Source organism: Vanacampus margaritifer, chromosome 4, assembly GCF_051991255.1.
Source record: "Vanacampus margaritifer isolate UIUO_Vmar chromosome 4, RoL_Vmar_1.0, whole genome shotgun sequence".
Taxonomy (NCBI): Eukaryota; Metazoa; Chordata; class Actinopteri; order Syngnathiformes; family Syngnathidae; genus Vanacampus; species Vanacampus margaritifer.
Genome location: NC_135435.1, coordinates 22,562,595 through 22,583,259, shown reverse-complemented (window position 1 = coordinate 22,583,259; position 20,665 = coordinate 22,562,595). Strand labels below are relative to the sequence as shown.

Sequence of the window (20,665 nt, the reverse complement as noted above, 5' to 3'; positions counted from 1 at the left end):
ATGTCATACACACTGGCATGTTTTGCCCAAAATAATGGTGGATATGTTATGATATAAAAAAAAAAAAGATTTGCAAATGCTGAACCACAAATATACAGTGATCCACTGCGCTATTTTGATATTTCAGTAATTGCAACCCTTTTGAAGGTATAAAGTAGTAGTAGTACTATATGGCCCAAAAATAAAATCTTGATTTTTGCAGTCAATCAGGACGATTACGATTTTAATCGATTTTAATCTAATAAATCCAACAAACATTTATTGAAGTGTTTCATTTATTCAAAAAGAATTCCTGTGCAAGATGTTCAGACAATAATAATTTATACTGATTCTAGATCAGTATTAACATAAACTTAAACATTCATAGTTTGTGCTTAAATGCCACAATTAAGTAGTTGGTAGCTATTGTAAACATGTCTTGTAAACCACCCATCCAGTATTCTGCCACTTGTGCAAAATTACAACTCACAAAAACATCTGGATGTAACAGAACATACGAACAACAGCTTTAAATAATCCAGAAGACAAAATTTGATTTCAACGATTCGATTTTTAAAATGGCGATGTATCGAATGAATTCGATGTATTGCCCAGCCCTAGTATAATTTATTTCCAGCCTACCGTTATTTTCTCTCTCTAATCTTTTCAATCATGTTAATCAAAAATAATGCCATACTTGTTTGCTGCAGCCTTAACCAAAGAACATTCTGGTGCTTTGTTTTCCAGTGTTGTTTTAGACTAATCTAAATGTGATTAGCAGAGCCTGCAGTGGAGCCGAAAAAATAGCAGTACTAACAAATGTGTTTTCAGTAGAGCTGCAGCAAACTTTCTCAATATAACATTGAATTAATCAGCGTAAGGTGCACAAACATGCTCTCCCTCTCTTCCACCGAAAGTGTGTTTTATCTTATCAGAGAGCCAGCCGGGGGAAACGACAACACAGACGTATGAGGTAATGTAGGCAATCTAGAGTAAACACAGGTAGGCGGCAGCGGCGCCATCAGGATTATTAACTCAGGCGGCTGTCACTGTTTTTGACTGTTGACTTTCAATGTCCTCCTGGAAGCTTTCAGTATAGGAAATTGCATCTTTGTATTTGCGGCCCAGGAAATGTTATTTGTCATGCCTCCGGTCTTACATGTCGACTCGGGAGGGATTGTTGGGCCGGATTTAGCTGCGGCCACTTTCTGATCGGCGCCCGGCTGCTCTTCAATGCTACAATCACTCAGATAAAATGAGCTCCTTTTTTTTGTGTGCAGGGAATTAGTGGCCCTTTATTATTGGGGCCTTGGTGTCGTCTCCATTTTTCAAGGCTTATTGAGCAGATATGATTTGATGACATCTTCTCCCCCATTGTAAAGAAAAAGATAGTGTCTGTTTCTGGTCTTTAGTTTGGCACGTCTACATCAGTCCGAAGAAGGCACACTAACAAATAACAATAAAGGAGAATAAGGCTCACCCGTTTACTTCTGTTAATTTGAATTGTTGTTTTGTCTAAGCAATCATTGGTTGCTGATCAATTGCAGTGTAATTTGTAAAAGTCACCCAAGAAAGTTTGCCATGTGAACCGTTATGCCACCAGTATGGACCTGCATAGAATCCATGACTGTGAGTGGTTTCTTTACCTAACTAGCATATTTTTAGGATCACTTCTGCAAAACTATGTAAAACACTTATAACAACCAATATGATCCACAGTTTGGTGGAAGCCCATACATAGCCTCGGTCCTCCCTCACTCGCCTTTTCAGTACGCTGTATTTATGGCCGCCATAAACGCACAAAAGTCCTCTTTTGTTATTGATTGGGCGCATTTCATATTTGGAACGCACAGGACTGACTATCACGGGGTACAGCCGGGGACCCCGCAGTGGAGGTTTTATGCGGCTCCCCTGCTAAATCCTGTAAGAGGGATTGCTTTCAGTAGGTCTGGCGTCCGTCTCTGCACGATACCAAATCATTTTAGTCTCGGGCCTTTCAGCCAAAAGCGAATGCCCGGGCACACCTTCAAAGTTTGCTGATTTAATTATCCAGTCCGTTTATTTGATGTCTAAACTCTCCACCTGATAACACTGTGAATTATTATGCCGCAAAGGACGTCCGCAGTTTGCCTTCCTAAATGGCTCTGTTTTTTGCAGTCTGAATTAGCGGCCGGCTACATTCAAAGCGCATTGTCTGGCAACGTGAGGTGTTTCCAATTAATGGGGAAAAAAGATTGAGTTTATTTTCGGGATAGGTGCCTCTTTTCTCCCGCTAACTCGGGAGACCGGTGATTGATGACCGAGTGCAGAACTGAAGTAAAGAGTGGCCAAAGAGTCCCACAGGATTAGAATTTGACTCCCTGCAAACCGCGGCCTGACCTAAAACATACAGTCGAACCCCACTGGCCCCCCTGCAGAAGATTGGAAACTTTAAAAGCCACTTTTCAAAAAGCACATTAATGGTTATGATGAAGTCAAAATGCGGCCGCGTGCCTAATAATACTGGTTTAAATAGACGGCAGCTCGCCATGACTCACATCTATCTCAGGTGGCATTAATATTCCTCCGCTGGTTTGGACTCAGCCGGGCTCTGTCCACTTTTTTCATTTCTATGATGACAGACACGAGGAAACATACTCGCTCCGCTTCCCTTATTAATATTGTCAACTGTGTTTAATTTCATCACCTGCTTTCAACGGGTGCGTCGGTGAAGTAAAGTGTGGCTACGTGGACAGCCGAGACAGCTCGGCGACCCGCACTGAAAGAGTCCATCATATCGTGCGTACTACGTCTGTCCAGGCTTTTAACACTCGCATTCACTCCCACTCGTGGCGAGCGATGCGTCGGTAATTTGTTGTTAGTAATTTGTTTTCCACGTGTAGCTGTAAGAGGGCAATCTAAACAGGGTCGCTCGGGGAAAGTCAGTTCAACAATATATAGCATCCTATAGTAGACTTTACCTTTTTTTTTTCTGGAGAGCTCAATATTGTTCATTCGGTTGACATGTCATCATCATTGCTCTCCTTTTTTCTTTTTTTATGTGTATGTGCGTGTGTGCGAGTGTGTGTGTATTCATTAGTTCACCTAAAAGCCTATTAAAAAATCCCATACCGTTTACCTAAACCGAACACTTTCAGCCGGAGTCGTGAGGCCGTCAGGAGACCCGAGGAAAGACCAAAGAAAGGAAAGTGAAATCCAGCACCGAACAGACAACACCCACCAGGCCACCAACCAGAGTCCTTCACCAACCCCAGAGACATCTAAATTCCAACAAATCAGGGAGATCTCAAGAGACCAAAAGCCATAGTAGACTTTACGATGGTACCAACATAGGATGTTTTTTTTTTTTTTTGATTGAGCAGCGTGCATTGAACTAGTTTGCACACAACTGACTGAACTGTTGCGCTACGTGCAGGATTTGGCAAGTAGATTTCATGACTGGCTAACTAATAGCCACCGGTTTTGCTGGTGAATGAATTTGTAAGAGCCAATAAAAAATGCACACAAGTTTTCGCAATAAACAAAACAACAACAAAAAAGTTTGCAGATATTAAGCGAAAGTGAGATCCAGCTGGTTAGCAGCCACGGCGGCACTAAGCCGTACCAATACAGTGTATATTCTGAACCGACTGACGGAGGCCAATGCCGATTCCAATTTGGCAGAATAAAATACAGATAATTGGACGAATATGTAATGAAAAAAATAACTTGTGGTTTGGTCCCTTAACGCTTACAGCAATAAAGATATGAATTACAGGCTAACATTTAACTGTTTACCCTTTGTTCTTTTTTTGTTGATTTTTTTCCCTGTGCAGGCTCATTATTTCAGTTATTTGCTTACTTTACTTCCTTCTTCAATGTTGTTCTCTTTTGTAATTGAGTTGTACAGGTTATAGATTATATCATTGATGGATTTTTTTTCCAATTTTGTTATTATTCACCTCTGTCTCATTTTTTTAATATCACAAAAAACTGGGATTTGAACGGAGTGTTGTTTGTCCCACTACTGTACAGTATATTGGAATTGGAGTGTGCAGTCGGGGTCTATTTATACAATGTCCCCGTTGACTGACTCACCAGGCCGGGTGACATTAATGCCCTTGGATTTCAATTTGTCACCACTTCTCATTGCCACATTACACAATGTAATGGCATGGCGGGGGTGCGATGATGAAACTGGTAATGGGTTTAGAAAATGCGGTACTATATGTGCTTCCCCAGCAATGTGATGACTAGGAGTGTTATAGGAATGCCTTTTTGTCCAGAACAACGTTGTGATTCGGACAATATGCTGTCTTTGCTCCCCAGATATTTCATATCTGTGGTCTCCAGATCACACAAAGGCACCGGGGGGGAATGTCGTCATCATTGGCAAAAGTCTACATATAGTCAAGGGCCATTCTGAAATTGCAGATTGAGATTTTATTCATTGTAGGAAGTGTATGCAAGTTCAAAAGACTCCACCCATCCATTTTTGTAAAACGGTTGTGAACATTTGGTTGATGGGTAAACTGAAGCCATTTTCAGATAACTTTGGCTGAGAGGCCAGGTACACACCTGGACCAGTCATCAGTCTACAACAACAATGAAACCCAACCAGAAAACAAATGAGCCAACAAGATTGGACAGAAACCGAGGCGGTCTCTTGAGGGTCTCCCTGATTTGTTGGAATTTAGATATTTCTGGGGTTGGTGAAGGACTCTGGTTGGTGGCCTGGTGGGTGGTGTCTGGTTGGTGCTGGATTTCACTTTCCTTTTCTTTCTTTGGTCCTTCCTCGGGTCTCCTGACGGCCTCACGACTCTGGCTGGAAGTGTTCGGTTTAGGTGAACGGTATGGGATTTTTTTTTATAGGTTTTAGGTGAATTAATGAATACACACACACTCACACGCAAAATAATAAAATAAAATAAAATAATAATAATAATAAAAAAGAGAGCAATGATGATGACATGTCAAATCGGTAAAATTACAGAATGAACAATACTGAACTCTCCAGAAGAAGAAAAAAAGAAAAGAAACCGAGGAAGTAAATTGACTGAACCAGCGAGGAAATGAGACACAGGTGGTGGAACACGAGTGTTGCTGGGCAACCGATTGGCAGACGCAGAATTAAGAGGGTGGAGCTTCCAAGACCATTTCTAAACACAGCGGCACAAAAGCGCATTTCAAAAGATAAACCTTAACTAGAGTCACTGATGGTATAGCGGTCGACTCGCCTGACTTCAGCACAGGCAGCTTGGGTTTCTTCCAGACGCAGTGAATGTGAGAGTCAATAGTTGTCTGCCTCTGTATGTACACTGCTACTGGCGACCGGTCCAGGGTGGAGTCCGCCTTTGGCACAAAATCAACTGGTACCAGCTACCCTGAATTGAAACATACGCCCCCAGTCATAAGCAAAGCCGTCAAGTGTCTGTGATGAGCATAGTTGTCCATGCATTATTGGACATAATCTGGCTATGAAGCTTAAGTTTAGCTAAATTTGTGTCTTGCTGCCATTCCGGGGTCCCGCTACCGTTGGTGTAAATGTATTAAGGCTAGCAGCGATAGGGCGATATTTTTTCAAAACTGACGTCATTTTCGTACTAAAAGCAGCTAGTTTTTTTTCTCACACTGAACCCTGCGGCTCTAGATGTGTCCCGGTTTATTGATTCCATTTTTTTTCCTAACGAGCTTTGTGCCACCAAATAGATTTACCGATAGTCTTGACCAATGGACCTGTCTGTACTCATACTAAGTCTCCATATTACTAATTTGTGTCGTTCGGTAGGAGGCTTGGATGACGAAATCTTTTACCCGAGATTTTTGTTTGAATGAACTGAGCCAGCAGGTTCGCTTCAAACGCAGGAACTTGTCCTCTTTCGGAGTGAACCCTCTGGCCTCGTTTATTCAACACAGCTGGTGAACACTCCCTCGTAACCCCCGTTGCGACTCCATCACGGCATCACTGCGCGGCCATTCACTTTAACACTCACAAGAGCAACTATTGCTGAAGTTTGCCAGTGGATCCTGACAACGTGGAGCGCTGTAAAAATAAAATAATAAAAAAATCCACTATTACGCCTGCTTGATGTTCAAGCTCATCTGTGAATTAGCAACAATGGAAAAAGAGATGGAGAAATTGTGTAACCAAGCAGTTCCGGGTGTTATTCCGACACTTAAAAAGACGGCTTTGGTGGGTTTAGTGCACATGGGGAGGAAGATGAAGATAATAACGATCAATTACTTTTCTGGGAGGCTATTGTGTATTGGCATTGATTGGTAAAAAGTGTAATTGAAAGTTGAAATGTTATAACTTGGACACATGCGGTGAATAAAGCAAAGCTAAATTTAGCTGTTGCCGTTTTTAATGGTAATTATGGTAAATTTATCTTCTCATTATTACACCTATTTGGTATAATTTTTGTATAATTCTGTGTTTTTATTACCAGAATATAATTTTTGGGTGAGTTTCAGTGAAGCCAGGTGACTTGTCGCGTACACTTTATTGATGAAATTGTTTTTGTTTTTGTCAAAGAAGGAAGAAACACTACGCGGTTTGCATAGTAAAATAGGAGGATTACTGTAGTAATCCTTTATACAGTATTGTCATAAAAAGTTCCTTTCATCCTACAACAAAGCCTCCAGCATGTTCTTTACAGCGGTTGCTTGTCATTTTGCTCACGTTTTAAGCAAAGAACAAACAGCTTTAAAAAGAATCACTGCGCTTTGTTAGTGTGCCAAAATGTTGTTTTAAAAGGAAGAGAAACACATTCTATTTCATTCAAGGCTTCAATTTCATTGTAGTGCATTAAATGTGACTCTTTAATATGTGCTATTAGCAATATCCTTGTCACACAACATGAATATGTTCCTTTCTTTTTTTTGCCACTTTTAATAAACAAATGCACCCAACTTGCAATTTTGCGAAAGTATGACCCACTCAGTGACATCCAGGATTCAGCCTGTCTGAGATTCTCCTACTGTAAAACCGCTGGAGGGAGGCAAAGAATATTTAAGTAATAAGTCATGAGAAGTTGTACTTGACTGATATTTTGGAGGAGCTCGCGGGCACGACTCAAGTGAAGCGGACTGGTGAGTGTAAAATGACAGCAACAATAAGCAGAAATCCAGACGTCTCATAAGTGTTATATTAATACAACTTCATCCATTAATCATGGTATTAATATCAATCTCCTTGGTGGTTTTGGTTTTATGAGTTATTTTACATGAGCTTTTATTGTTAACTAATTCCCTTTGGTTGCATGTTAAAGATTTAAACTCTATGGATGGCTACTTTACCACAAGGGATTATATTATTATTCTAAATTAGATCTGATAATGGAGCATTTCAAACCCCTACCAGCCCCAAATTTATGTATAATCCTTTAATAATGGCAAATTATACAGTTACACCAGGGGCGGTAAAAAATATTTTTTAACCGTATCAAACAATCCAATGTAGATAAAGATAATGCAAAGCAGTTATACTTAAAAAAAACGCAAAACAGACTATCCCATCATAGCTTCTTGGCATATTCCTGTTTAATGCTTTCTGGATTTGTCAGGGTTTTGGATGGCCAGTGGACCTGGTGCCAAATTCTGAACCAAATAAACAACAAGATGTACCAATTTTTAAAGGCGGTATTTATTTATTTACGTAATAACTTTGCATTAATTGTTGCACGACCACGGTACACGTAGGACTGCACAATTATGGCCATCACTATGATCAATATTATGATCAAGACAATCTGTTATTAATCATGGGAAAACATCTGTATACGTACTTTTCCACAAACAAAATGTAAAACGTTTTAAACGTAACACGGAACTTTAAAACAAATTGATTCGAGTAAATAATTTTTTGATGAATTTTATCCAAGAATTGTAATTTATCAACGGCTAACAAAAAAAAAGTTGCTATTATATTATTTAATTTCACTTGACCTGAATCCAAGACAAAAGGATGTTGATCCCTTTTTTGCTCGCTTGTTATTTCAGCAGTTTACTGAAGCCTAAACATTGTGGTTGGCTGTCCACTGCTGGAGAAAATACCCGATATACAACAGAGCCTGCATTTTAAATGCAAATATCGCTGACCATCGGGTTAATTTAATCATCGCTGTCAAAACCGTGCTCACATTTAAGACTTAAATAATCGTGCAACCCTAAAGACACACTTTCTGAAATGTCGCAAAATACATATAACACACATAAGGATTTTCGTAAATATAGATGATCTGCCCCTACAGTTTTCAGATCAGATTGGGACAAATTACTAATAACAAACATTACACTACAGGATAATTGCTCAGGTAATCTTTAAGAGACATCCGATAATTGATCGCTCAAATTTGGGCCGACCACCAAAGACTGTATCAGAGTATAAGTAATATACTTCGTACATACTGTATGTACAGTATATATGAAGAAAGCCTAGGGCAAAAAAAATAATATATATATATATATATATCCAGAGATATGCTTTTAAAAATGTCATCACACATTCGCCGAGCTATCCTGCAATATGCGAGGCATACTAACAGCCCGGTCTTTTGAAGAAGTCCACCCAAGCCCTTTCATGTTTGCTTGATCACTTGCATTGCATTGTAAAGTAGTTTTCCTTTTTCTTTGAAGAACTGCTTTGTTCCTTGGTTAACATTTAGATTTCAGTATGTGGATTCCATGATTGCATTTCTAATACAAATCGGGACGTGTGGACATAGCGACCAATGCAAAGTTTTCCTTTTGAAAAGGTCACATATAGCTTTTACTCATATAGTTTCACGGCAAAGACAAAACTCAAACATGAAAGATGATTCCAGAAGCTGGCGATATCGCCGGATGGGTTCTCGACGAAGATAAACACTTCAAGGGGGCTGGTTCAACGGGTGTCATGTTAACGTTAATTTCCTGTGTGATATTCCTCATTCGCTTCGCTCCGCGGTGATGCAACTCAGGAGCTGTTTTAGCAATAGGTGTGTGTGCCGCAGGGCGTCTGCAAGAAGATTGACGCGGCCGTTTGTGTTCTGCTGGAGACTGCTTGCGGTGAGCACAATGCGCATCCAACATGTTAAGTGTGCTTCTGCATTGGCGTAGAACTGAAGTTCGGAATTGCAGTTTTTAAGTAGTTGCTTTAGGTTTACTATATTTTTCAAGCTGATATCTGCATTCCTTATTCTCACAGCAAATTTGAAATCCATGGCTGGATGGGGTTACATGCCCGTGCTAAAGAAGGCAAAAATAAACATCAAATGGCTAAGACCTAGCAGTCAATTTGACAAAGTGGTGTGGGTCTCAGGGAGGCAAGGAACAGACTGATCGGACAAAGTGTACGGTTGATGAGACCAAATGACGATGACAACATCCTTCAAAAGACACTTGTTGTGCAGAGGATGCAACTCGGGCCTTATAACGAATGGCTGTGATGTTAGAGGATGTAGAAAAGAGAAATCCCTTTGACTTTTGAGAGTCCTTCAGTCCTTGGTGCGTCAGTAAACAGTCTGTGTACTGTTTGTAGTCAAGTGTCAGTGAGGTTCATTAAAATAGACGTGGGCCAGCGCAATAGTTGGAAGCAGAAGCCTCTGTGTTTTTTTTTTTTTTTACTTCATGGTGAATCATGTTTAGAATTCAGGATCAATGTGTCCTTGTCTGACTACTCTCAGCTGCTCACTCTTTTCTACCACACTGATGGTCTGTTTGGCTACTGATAGCTGTCACTAGTAATCTTCTCCTACACATCCTTGGCCTCTCGCAGGGGGTGGGAGGAGCGCCTGTTTTAAAGCTAATTAAAAATTTAGACGACACAATATTGTCAACTGATTAAGGTGCTCCCGCTCCCGATTTCTTCCCCGCGTTGCCAAGATGGCCGAGTGAAGAAACAAAGAAGCCAAGACGGAACGAAAAACAAAGATTGAAGAAAATCAATTGTCCACGCGCCTCCGACATCTTAATGCCACAATCAGTAAGGAAGGATGTGTGAAAGTGATGGAGTGTCTGTCAGTTGTTGGACATTGCAGGAGCTCTTAATTGAGTGAGAGGAGAGTGGCTGGCTGGGATATATTGCTCATGTTAGTAGAGAGCATAAATAGACTGTGTTGCTGGATCACACAGAAGGCGACTTGTCACATCTCCTAGTGTTGCAAGTTAACTCAATCCTGCAGTTGTTATTTTTTTCTCTTTGTCTCGTTTTACGTCTTACAACTAAAGCTTATGCCCAGTGTTAAGTAGAGGAAAACACATTGATGCAAATTTGAGCGTTGTCTGATTATCGTAAGTCTCTGAAAGATTATCCTGAGCGATTATCCTGCGTGGTAAGTGCGATTCCTTTCTCCCAGATCAGAGCAACCGACAATCAACACTAGTCAGGTTTCCATCCAATTGTTTGGATTTTTTTTGGGGCGCAAAACGGACATGCGACTTATGCCCGTTTCCATCTGTTCTTCTTTTCCGAATATTGAGAGGGCTCTCCGCCACCTACACCATAGAGATGGAATCCACCAGTAATTTAAAAGAAGAAGAAGAAGACCAGGAAGTGATTGCGTTGTGCGATGACGTCGTATGAGTTTGCTTTTGTAATTCTTGATCAACCGGAGCGTTTTTTTGCTTTTTTTTCCATCTAAAATTGCATTAATATTCACTTCGTTAATTAATTCAAAAAAGATTTTAGTTTTGTCGTCCCTCCAAACATACCTTACTTTATCGTCGGACGTTGCTTTGTGACTACAAACGTACGTGTGACGCAATATCCGGTCAAAAAGTGCGACGTGTATCTGGTCTTGCCAGCGGTTATTCACAAAACCTGTTTCCATAGCCAAAATTGGCGTTTTTCTTTTTTTTTAACTCTTCAAAATCCACCCACTCTAAGCGTAAAAACTTTTTTTTGCGAATTTTGGGCCCTTTTTCGAATTTCTAGCGTTTCCATTCAGTTTTATTTTTGCATTTCTTGAAAATTTGAATAAAAATGGGTGGATGGAAACCCAACTATTGTTAAAACTGTGAAATATTCAGCGTAGAAAATCCTTTCATGTGTAGTGAGACACAAATTCTGTGATTGTGACGAGAAATTGAACGATAGCCATGTAAATATTACATTTAGTGGTTGATTTTGACAAAGTTCCAAAGACTATTTTCTGGGGGGGGGTTTGTAAGTTAAATGTGTTAAAATGTGAAGTCTCATTGGAAAGGTGTATTCAATAAACTTTAACAGTGTATTTCTTGGTGTATCTTAGAAACAAAGCGAGACAACTTAATAGGCGCAATTCTGTGAATAAAGTGTAAGTGTAAAGAGAGAACAGCTAAGCTACAGGTTCATTGAAATTAATTATTTGAAGTTATTCAGACATTATGCCCAAGGCAATTTGAGAGTGAATTTTCTCATCTTCATAGGTGAATGTAATCCCATGCCCAGTAGACTGGTTAATTGACTGAAAATAGCGCTTGGAGCAGGGCTGTCCTGTTAGTAAGGCAAAGTCTATACGGCAAGTGGAGCGCGGTGAGAATGTGTAATAGCTGAGCAGGAGACTGCATAAACAATAGCCTGGAGGTAGAGGTTGGACAGTATAACAAGGATAAACTTTACACGGTAAGAATGTCCCCTCTGTGGACGTGACTACACCGTTTTTGTAAAAAATAGAATGTAAATGTCATGTCAAAAGTGCAGCTCCAGTATGAGCTCACCGCATGTTAACCAGTGAGCATTCGCTTTCCCCTTTGCGCTCAAACAAATGCAACATTTGCATGCACGGAAAATGCCAGGGAAGAAAATGCAGTTGGACAGCTGAAACAGCGACGGGACCAAAAACCATGAGCAAATATGTCACGCGCTATGAAGAAGAAATGAGTGTTTCGCAACTCTGACACGAGCGCTTGCACTCATGTATGAATTAAAAACACAAAGTGTACTGTTTCTCTGTACTAATAATAGCGCGAGACAGCAAGTGGAGGCAAGTGCATTTATTTGGCCAGTTTAACTTCCAAAGTTGAGCACAACACATTCCTGGACACTCTTTCATAATTTTGCCTACAAGATGAATTCTCGCTGTATTTGTGAGTTCACAAGTACCTGGAATCCATCTTGTACTGAGCCCACTGATTTTCACCAATCGCAACGCAACAGTGTGTTTGGAGGCGGGATATGCGGCTGTGATGAAAACAAGAAGCGCATCGCCCAATCAGCTCAATTCCCGAGCAGATCACAGATTGATATTGTGGAAAAACTCCCTTTGAGTGATTCACATGATCAATCTGGCTTTCACGCCAACATCCTGCAAACTTCAATCAATTCCAAAAATATTAAACACATCAAAAATCCATCCATCCAATTTCTCTAGAGCTTGTCCTGATTACGGTTGCTATCTCAGCTTACTGTAGGCAGGAGTCAGAATACACCCTGGACCGGTCGCCAGCCAATCAATCCCATGAGATAATAAAGATAACAACAGTTCACAAATGAGTCGAGATCTGAACTCTGTGAACTGTGACGCAGACGTGCTAATTATTCTTTCACCGCGCTGCCAGCTTACAAATATGATGTTATCAAACATGTGTTAATTGGCTGGCTTGAAAAACCTCATTATTTAAAAAATTGTCAGAAGTGGACTCACAAGGTTTTCGGACAGCATCAGTATTGAAAACCACACCATCATCGCTCCAGCAACTTTGTTTGAGTGTGTGTTTAATGAGAGCCTGAGCCTGTAGGGTTTGACCATTGGTTGAATGAAATTATTCACCTGTGGATCATTAATGTGTGACTCGGGGGGAAGATGACCTTACCACACCACCTCATAATTAATAATCCATTGCATTGTCAGAATGAAACCATACTTCTGCAAATTGTGGCCTGGGGCGTTCATTTACACAACCGCTGAAGGAGCGTCATTACAATTACATGTTACAATTGATATCATTTGAAATGGTAAATGAAAAGGACTATTATGGAGAAATAGAAACGCAGACCGGTTGGAACGATGGTAGTGTTGGGGTTTACAATAGTTGTGGAACACAATATTTTGTGGGTTTTGGAAGATCAGTGAAAACGCGCTAAAACGGATGGCAGGTGGGGTTCTGAATGAGTTCATGTCCACGTAAACGGCATTATCGATGGACTGACACAATTACAGAGCTTACCCATTTGAGGGATCATGGACCCAGTGATTAAATGGGCAGGGCACTGTTATTAACTCTTTCACTGCCATTGACGTTTAAAGACGTCAAGTAAAAACCTACGGAGCACTGCCAATGACGTCTAAAGACGTCATCCAATGATTTTTTATTTTTTTTTGAAACGGGTAGAGGGAACCCTTCCGCATGTCTGGTGAAAGTTTCCAGCCGGTCTGTTGTGCCTAATGACTATTTTGGGCCCCTAGAGGGCAGCGATGACTCTCTTTTGACAAGATCGGATGGGCGTCAGTAGAGGCGGAGCTAGAGCGTCGAGCAGGAGATCAGAATGGAAAACAAAGGAAAAATGGCGACCGTTTGCGAGGAGTTCACGCCCGAGCCGTTTTATTTCAAAGACAAAAGCATCGACCAAAGCTAAAAGAGCACATTGATGACAATGATCATCATCGATGATGATGATGATGATGATGATGACTCCGTGGATGGAAAGCATTGACGCGGCAGTAGAAGACGTGGGAGGGGAAGCTAGATGGCTGAGGAGGAAGTGTTGCCTGTTTGGAAAGCAGCTCTCTACACTTACAAGACGAAATGGATCGACCAACGCTAAAAGAGCACATTGATGACGACGATGATCATCATCGATGATGATGAAGGTGAATCCGAGCTTGACGGCGAAATTGGAACCGCTGACGCGGCGGCTATGACGGCGTCATAAACGCGGAGCACAATCGAGCACGCACAGGCGGGCGTTCGATCGGACGACGAAGAGTGCCCCGAGTCCAATGCATATTCATCGGAGGAGTGTGTACAGTCTGCTACTTGCTATTTATTCCCCGGAAAAAAAGGAAAGTGTAACGTATAATGTTTGCACGCGAAACGGACAAAGTGAAAGTAAACTTGTGCGAGTCCAGCGGCGTCTCCTTGCACGCAGGGGAGCGTTATAAAAAGAAAAACTGTATTTGAAACATCCACATAATTGTAGTACCACAGTTGCACACATTTGTAAATAGTTTGCGAAATTGTTTTGTCAAATTGTTACACTGTTGAATGGAAATAAACGCATTTTGCAATCAAAAAACAAGTAAAGCACTATTTAGGTGTTTGTGGCATCATTCATGGACAAAAAGAAGTGTACAATTCACTGGAGTGCATGAAATAACATCGTTTCACAAAAAGCCGTTTTTGTTTCAAAACAGAGAATTTCGGTGAAAGTAACCATTTTCTATTGTTACTGAAGAACGGAATAAGGTAGAAACAAACTCTTTTTTTTCGGATGAAAGATGAGAGTCCAATCTTTCATTTGGTAGTATGTGTGTTTCCATAGTCCAAACACAACATTTTCTGTGGACCTTGAAAGATCAGTCAAAATGCTTAAATCGGCTGGCACTGGCGACATCCCATTTCTGAAAACGTCTGGCAGTCAAAGAGTTAAGGAAATACAGTAGCTGAGAATACACAAAAAACACAATTCCCTTTGTGTCGTTCATTCGTCATTATTCTCGCTAGCTTGTTTTTAAAATGACACGGTCATTCTTATTTCTCATGCGCCCATCCTTTTTCCGCACTCTTTTTACAAAGCTCACCATTGCCCGTCTCAACGGCCAGCAGATGGCTTTTAAAGACCCCCCTGCTGAGAAAAAATAGAGCGCCTTTAGAAACTTTATTCTTGCTAATGCGCACCCATTACTCTAGTTTTAATGTGGGCGTCTGCTCGTGGCGCGCTCGTTTTATTTTTGCCACAAGCCCGGGGTCGTTGAGGGGAAGGGCAATCATGTCAGACAAATCGCATTCGTAATTGGGGGGCTAGGTTGGTTGTTCCTCCCGCTTCTCAGCATGCCAATAGGATGGCCAGCTAGCATCTCGCTAAAGAGGGAATGTGTTGAAATGCTGAAAGAAAGGAGGATGGAAAACACTTGCCATCCATCTCAGTTTGCTAAGTTTTTCCCTCTACAAGTCACCTTGTACTCTCCAAAGAGTGTCGGTGTGCTTTGAATAATTGGAAAAACAGCCACTGTGCACTTACAAGCTTTCTATACGTCGGTTTAATGGAAAGGGCTTTTTCTGGGTTTGATGAACAGTTTTAAGGTTAACACCAAACTACAACTGAGAATCAGTCAACATCATTTGTTCTTATATTCATACCTGTGTTTTTCCATTCAGGCTACCGTCCATCACAAAAGGTCTTGGTTTTTATTTTGATTTTTTATTGTTCTGCCGCTCTGTTTCACACAAGACTTTGATGAAGAAGTTTAAATCACTGTGTTGGCAAGCTACTACTTGAGGTGGTACACATCAATCACAAAGCCAGCGTTAGGTCATTGTGATTTAAGCGCAAGCTCTTGAAGTGTCTCACTGAGTTTTATATCTTATTCGCTTTCTGTTCCATCGTGCTCTCAATGTGTTGTTTTAATGAATGAATGTATGCTTTCATCTCAGCCATAAAAAAAAATCACTGTACAGTCAGTCATTAGTGGGGTTTCCATCCATTTTCAAGAAATGCGAAAATAAAACTGAATGGAAACGCTAGAAATTCGAAAAAGGGCCAAAAATTCGCAAAAATACACTTGGAGGGGGTGGATTTTGAAGCGTAGCGGAAAAAAGGAACATGCGAATTTTGGCTATGGAAACTGGATACACGTCGCACATTTTGACCGGCTACATCTAATAAAGTAAAAGATTAAAAAAAAAGAAGATAAAGTAAGGTATGTCTACGTCAAATAAAGTAAAAGATTAAAAAAAGAAGATAAAGTAAGGTAGGTCATCGCACGGCACAGTCTCTTCCTGTTCTTTTTCGTCTTCTTCTTTTAAATTATTGTTGGATCCCATCTCTATGGTGTATAGCGCCACCTACAGTGGCGGAGTCTCCTCTCAATATTCGCAAAAGAAGAACAGATGGACACGAGCATAAGTCGCGTGTCCGTTTTGCGCATTTTCAGTAAATTCGCTTAAACAATTCGAAACAATTGGATGGAACCCTGACTAGTGTTTGAAATAACATTTTACCATGGTTGAATCATGCAAGTGTAACAGTTTTAACGTCACATCACTAAAGTTGACATAACTTTAGCTAGTTGGCAGCTTGTCAGCCAGTGGGATATTGCAAGAAGACAATGTAACAGACCACTCTACATGTTCACAAGTGGATGGCCTCAAATGCATGACTGATCACACAAGCCCAAAAGTCAAACAGGAATGGGAACAAAAACAGGAAGTAGAGACAAACTAAAACTAGCCACACCGCTGAGGTGAATAAAGCTGCCGGTCAAGACCCTTGCCCACAACGATCCCCTACGTTTCGAGCGGAATAAAGCGAAAGTGTTCAGCATGACATCCAAGGCAAACCCCTAATTGACTTTTTCTTATCCCTCCGATTGACTTCACCAAGGCTTTTAGGCTCTTCTTTTTAGCTGCAAGGCATAACTTTTGTCAAGAGACATTATTCCCCTTTGGTCACAGCTTAAGAGGCAAGGTTTCTTCTCGGCAGGTAATACCGAACTGACACACAGTCGGAAAACAGCTTTGATCCCCATCGTGATCATGTGGCACATCCAAGATGACAGGCGAGGGCGTCTTTGGACCGCTTTATTCCACTAAAGGTGTACGAGAAAACACTCGGGCTAGTAAAAAATGCCAGGGAATTGTGGCGCTCGCATTTACTAAAGCCAAAACAATACCTGAACTGGCCCCTTGTGAGTCCCTGCTCGTGTCTTCCAGAGAATAAGGAGGGCTTTACGTCTCACAGGCGATGTTAGAGGCTCCATAAGGAAGTAGCATTTTATCATACTGTTGCCTGGCCCTGTTAAACATCTATTTTTAACATATCCGTCTGCTGTGGCCTTTTAAAAATACAAAACACCCAAAGGCAATGCAGCACCTGTAATCCAGCTGACAAAATAAGATAAACTGCAGTTGCCTTCACCATCAAAACACACAAACACCATTTACATGTAGATTTTCACATCCAATCAGTTCTTCGTGACCACATGGTTTACTGTATGTCGTGTTGTTTGATCATCAAAAACCCTTCATAACGTATCAAACTACTATTGACATGTTCACACGGCTGACCACTGTTGGGACGTCAGTTACTGAAGTGGAATATTGTCTATGCCAGGGGTCCTCAAATACATTTTTAACCCTGGAGAACCCAAGAACCCTTTTCTTCATTGGAAAATTATGAATTATACATTAAATGACTGCTATAAGTTCACTGAACACCAAAATATGTTTTTTCAATTTTAACCCTTTTTTTCTAACTAGCTCAGAGTTGCTAATTTATCAAAATATATATATAAAACATACTCCTAGGCATTTTGCATATGAAAAAGATTAACAAAAAAAAACACAATTTTACCATCTGATGGTTTTGTTTGGATTGATTTCCAGCTCTACAAAACAGCATGTTGCCAGCCATCTTGTCACCACCACTCTGGCTCATGTAAGTGCAATATTCATCCACTAGATGGCCCCATGCAGGGGTCAGAAGTGGCACTCTGGACTTTTGAAGTTAAATTTGTATATTAAAAAAAAAGGTCTTTGTTATTTGAGTAGCAGAATTTATAGGGGCCAAATTTGACCCCGTGGGTTCTCCAGGGTTAAGCGGCCAAGTTCAGAATCAGAAGACTTGGGACAAGTGCTGAGTTGTTGCAACTATCCAATACATTTTGGCATCTGTTAATCTCTTTATTCCACACAAGATGTTTGATCAAGATTTGATCTTGTGGAAGTGAGTTATTAGAGTCATCAAATCCCACTGCCATGACAAAAGCTAAAAGCTCAACTCAAAAGCAATCATACCAAATCTCAAGTGTCCTGTCTACTGGTTAGAATGCACGTCCGTGTTCCCCCCGTGCTTGAGTGTGTGTAACCCAAAGGCTCCAACGCGCCTGCGGCCCTAATGAGGGTAAGCACAACAGAAAATGGATGGATGGAAGTTTGCTTTTGAAGTACCTCTGAAAATGGCCGATATGACACTAAAATGGTCGCTTCAAAACAAAATGGCAGATATGCTGTCCTAACCCAGCATGCGTTCTTGAGGCTTTTTTTTTTTTTTGTGGTTTTGCTCATGATAAAAGTGCCTATAAAGAACCAAGTTAAGCTAAACACTTCCAAAAACTCCAAAGATGAATTTCAAATCAAATGGAAGTTACGGAACAATAGTGTCAAAAGCAGATGTAAGTTCAGAAGATCTTTGTCTAATGCAATTAGGCACTCATTACAGTAGTAATATTCAACGGTACTGCTGCCATTGCCAAAGCTCCCAATTAACTATTGTTATAGCAGTTGCCACCTACAACCACTTTCTGGATGAATTAAAAGTAAAAAGGAATGTTAAAAATAGATGACCCGTGTCACGAATAAAAAAAGAATAGTTTTAATTACAGCGAATTTCAACATACCCTCTTGAAGGTATTATTCCCTGGAGGCTTATGAACAAGAACTTCAGCAAAGAGGTTAGCATTAGCGTATTGCATTGGGTTTAATAATGATGGAATAACTCAACCTTCTTAAAATTAGCTCCATTGCCTATTAGATAGACTTCTAACTCAGGATATTCATCTCTAATGGGATGTAGGTGTGCTAATAGTGTTTGGGAACGTGTTAAATAATAGTTCAATAAAGGAGGATTCTGTTGAAAGGCTGTTCGATATGCAGCTGTTGTGCGTGAAACAGATTTGTCTGTTCTCTTATGAGAATCCAATGGTGTTAAATAATGAATGAAACAAATTTCTCAGGCTATCATTACCGCCGGTCTACAATAGTTGCTTTATCTTCTCTACGGGCTCAACTTGATGTAAACCGGCACTGCAAGGGTTCCAGGGGCATTTGTTTTAAAAATACGGTCAAAGTTGTAGAATAATCCAGAACATCAGAATTTTATTTTATTTTATTTTTTTACAGAAAAGGAGGCCAGTTAGCATCCTGAAGATTAATTCTAGTGTTTTACATTACGCGGGCATTGTGGGTTGTCCGTTGCCCTACGATTGGGATTGACCAGACTAGGATGTGGCCAGCCAAAGTCAAGATGTGAGTCTTACCAATGCCGTTAAATGAGGACAACTGCTATGGGGAGTTGATTGACGCATTCAGTGGTTTCACTTTTTAAGAATGAAACTGTTACTTGAGATATTGGCACATACAAAAAAGAGAAAAGAAGAAGAAAAAAAGAGAGCAATGATGATGACATGTCAAATCGGTAAAATTACCGAATGAACAATACTGAGCGCTACAGAAAAAAAGAAAATAAATATTGCCTGCTGTTAGTAAAATTATGATTATGATGATGACGACTACAAACAGACAGAACCGCGGGACACGGGATGAAGGGACATTAATGCTTTCCTATCATGCTTTTCTTACCTTTTGCCATACGGCAACATCTTTTTCCACATGCAATTTCCAGCAGGATTTTATGCGGTTGTCGTGAAATTATACAGACAGATGGCAAAGATGGAATTCATGTACTTTCTTCCCTCACACATCCAAAGTATTTAGAGATATACAGCTATAAAGGGAAGCTTGTTTGGTGCGAGTCCATATAAAAGCTGCTGCAGCAGGTAATGTCCAAGGCACTCCATCCATTCCCTAGCACAGAAGGGAATCGAGGCTAGGTAAACAAAGCCATTAGAGACAAATCTATTTCTGAAGAAAACAGAATCACATCATCAAACACGAGAAGAAGAAAAATATGATCCTGCAGCCCTTTGGGCCCCGGCGTGGCAATGATAGCCGACTGTGGCATTTGTCTTTATCAGTCCGCCTTGAGGGAGGGAGAATGTGGCTGGGAAAGTGTGAAAATAAAAGGGAATGAGAAAGACGGCGGAATCTGAAGAGCACAAGATCTTCTTCACTCTTGGGAGAAAAAAAGAGACATCTGTGTGTGCGCGCGCCATACTTATCCGGCTCGGAGATATACCTGTGATTATTCCTCTTGCCTACATGTTTTTCTGTTGATGCAATGAGGCTCTCAGACGGTCAAGCCTTAAAATAGCAAAGGATGAAGGGGCTCGGTGGACAACAAACCCCGGCATCACTCCTGGCTGGCTGACGCTTCATCAAAATGACACGGCTGACCTGAGAATATTTCAACTCACTTTGCAGTAACAACACTAAGGTCAAATATAAACTGTAGCTTTGAAGGGAGGACCCATTTTGACGGCATATACGGTATGATCTCCAAATTATGTAATGGTATATTAAGTGGGTGTGCCATAAATTTGCAGTGCAGGCAAAAAATAAATCAAATCAAATCAAAGATGTACTGTACTGGTGGAATTTTGATTTTAAATTTCCCATTGAGGTCAAATGTTCATCATCCATTCATTTTCTAGAGCACTTGTCCCTCCCATTAAGGGTCCTGCTTTTTTTTTTTTTTTTCTTCTGGGGAGCTCAGTATTGTTCATTCGGTAATTTTACCGATTTGACATGTCATCATCATTGCTCTCCTTTTTTTTTTTTTTTTTTGTATGTGGGTGAGTATGTGTGCGTGCGAGTGTGTGTGTATTCATTAGTTCACCTAAAACCTATTAAAAAATCCCATACCGTTCACCTAAACCGAACACTTCCAGCCAGAGTCGTGAGGCCGTCA

General features: G+C 40.6%; 1 protein-coding gene and 1 long non-coding RNA gene across 2 annotated transcripts in view; one reads left to right on the top strand and one right to left on the bottom strand.

Annotated features, from left to right (window-relative positions):
• Window positions 1–20,665, top strand: part of cd276 (CD276 molecule) — an 81,477-nt gene that overhangs the window by 29,911 nt on the left and 30,901 nt on the right. The window lies entirely within an intron of this gene.
• Window positions 5,002–20,665, bottom strand: part of LOC144050849 (uncharacterized) — an 82,561-nt gene continuing 66,897 nt past the window's right edge. The window contains exon 5 of the long non-coding RNA XR_013293952.1: window positions 5,002–5,342. This is a non-coding gene — a long non-coding RNA (uncharacterized LOC144050849). The remainder of the gene's footprint in view (window positions 5,343–20,665) is intronic.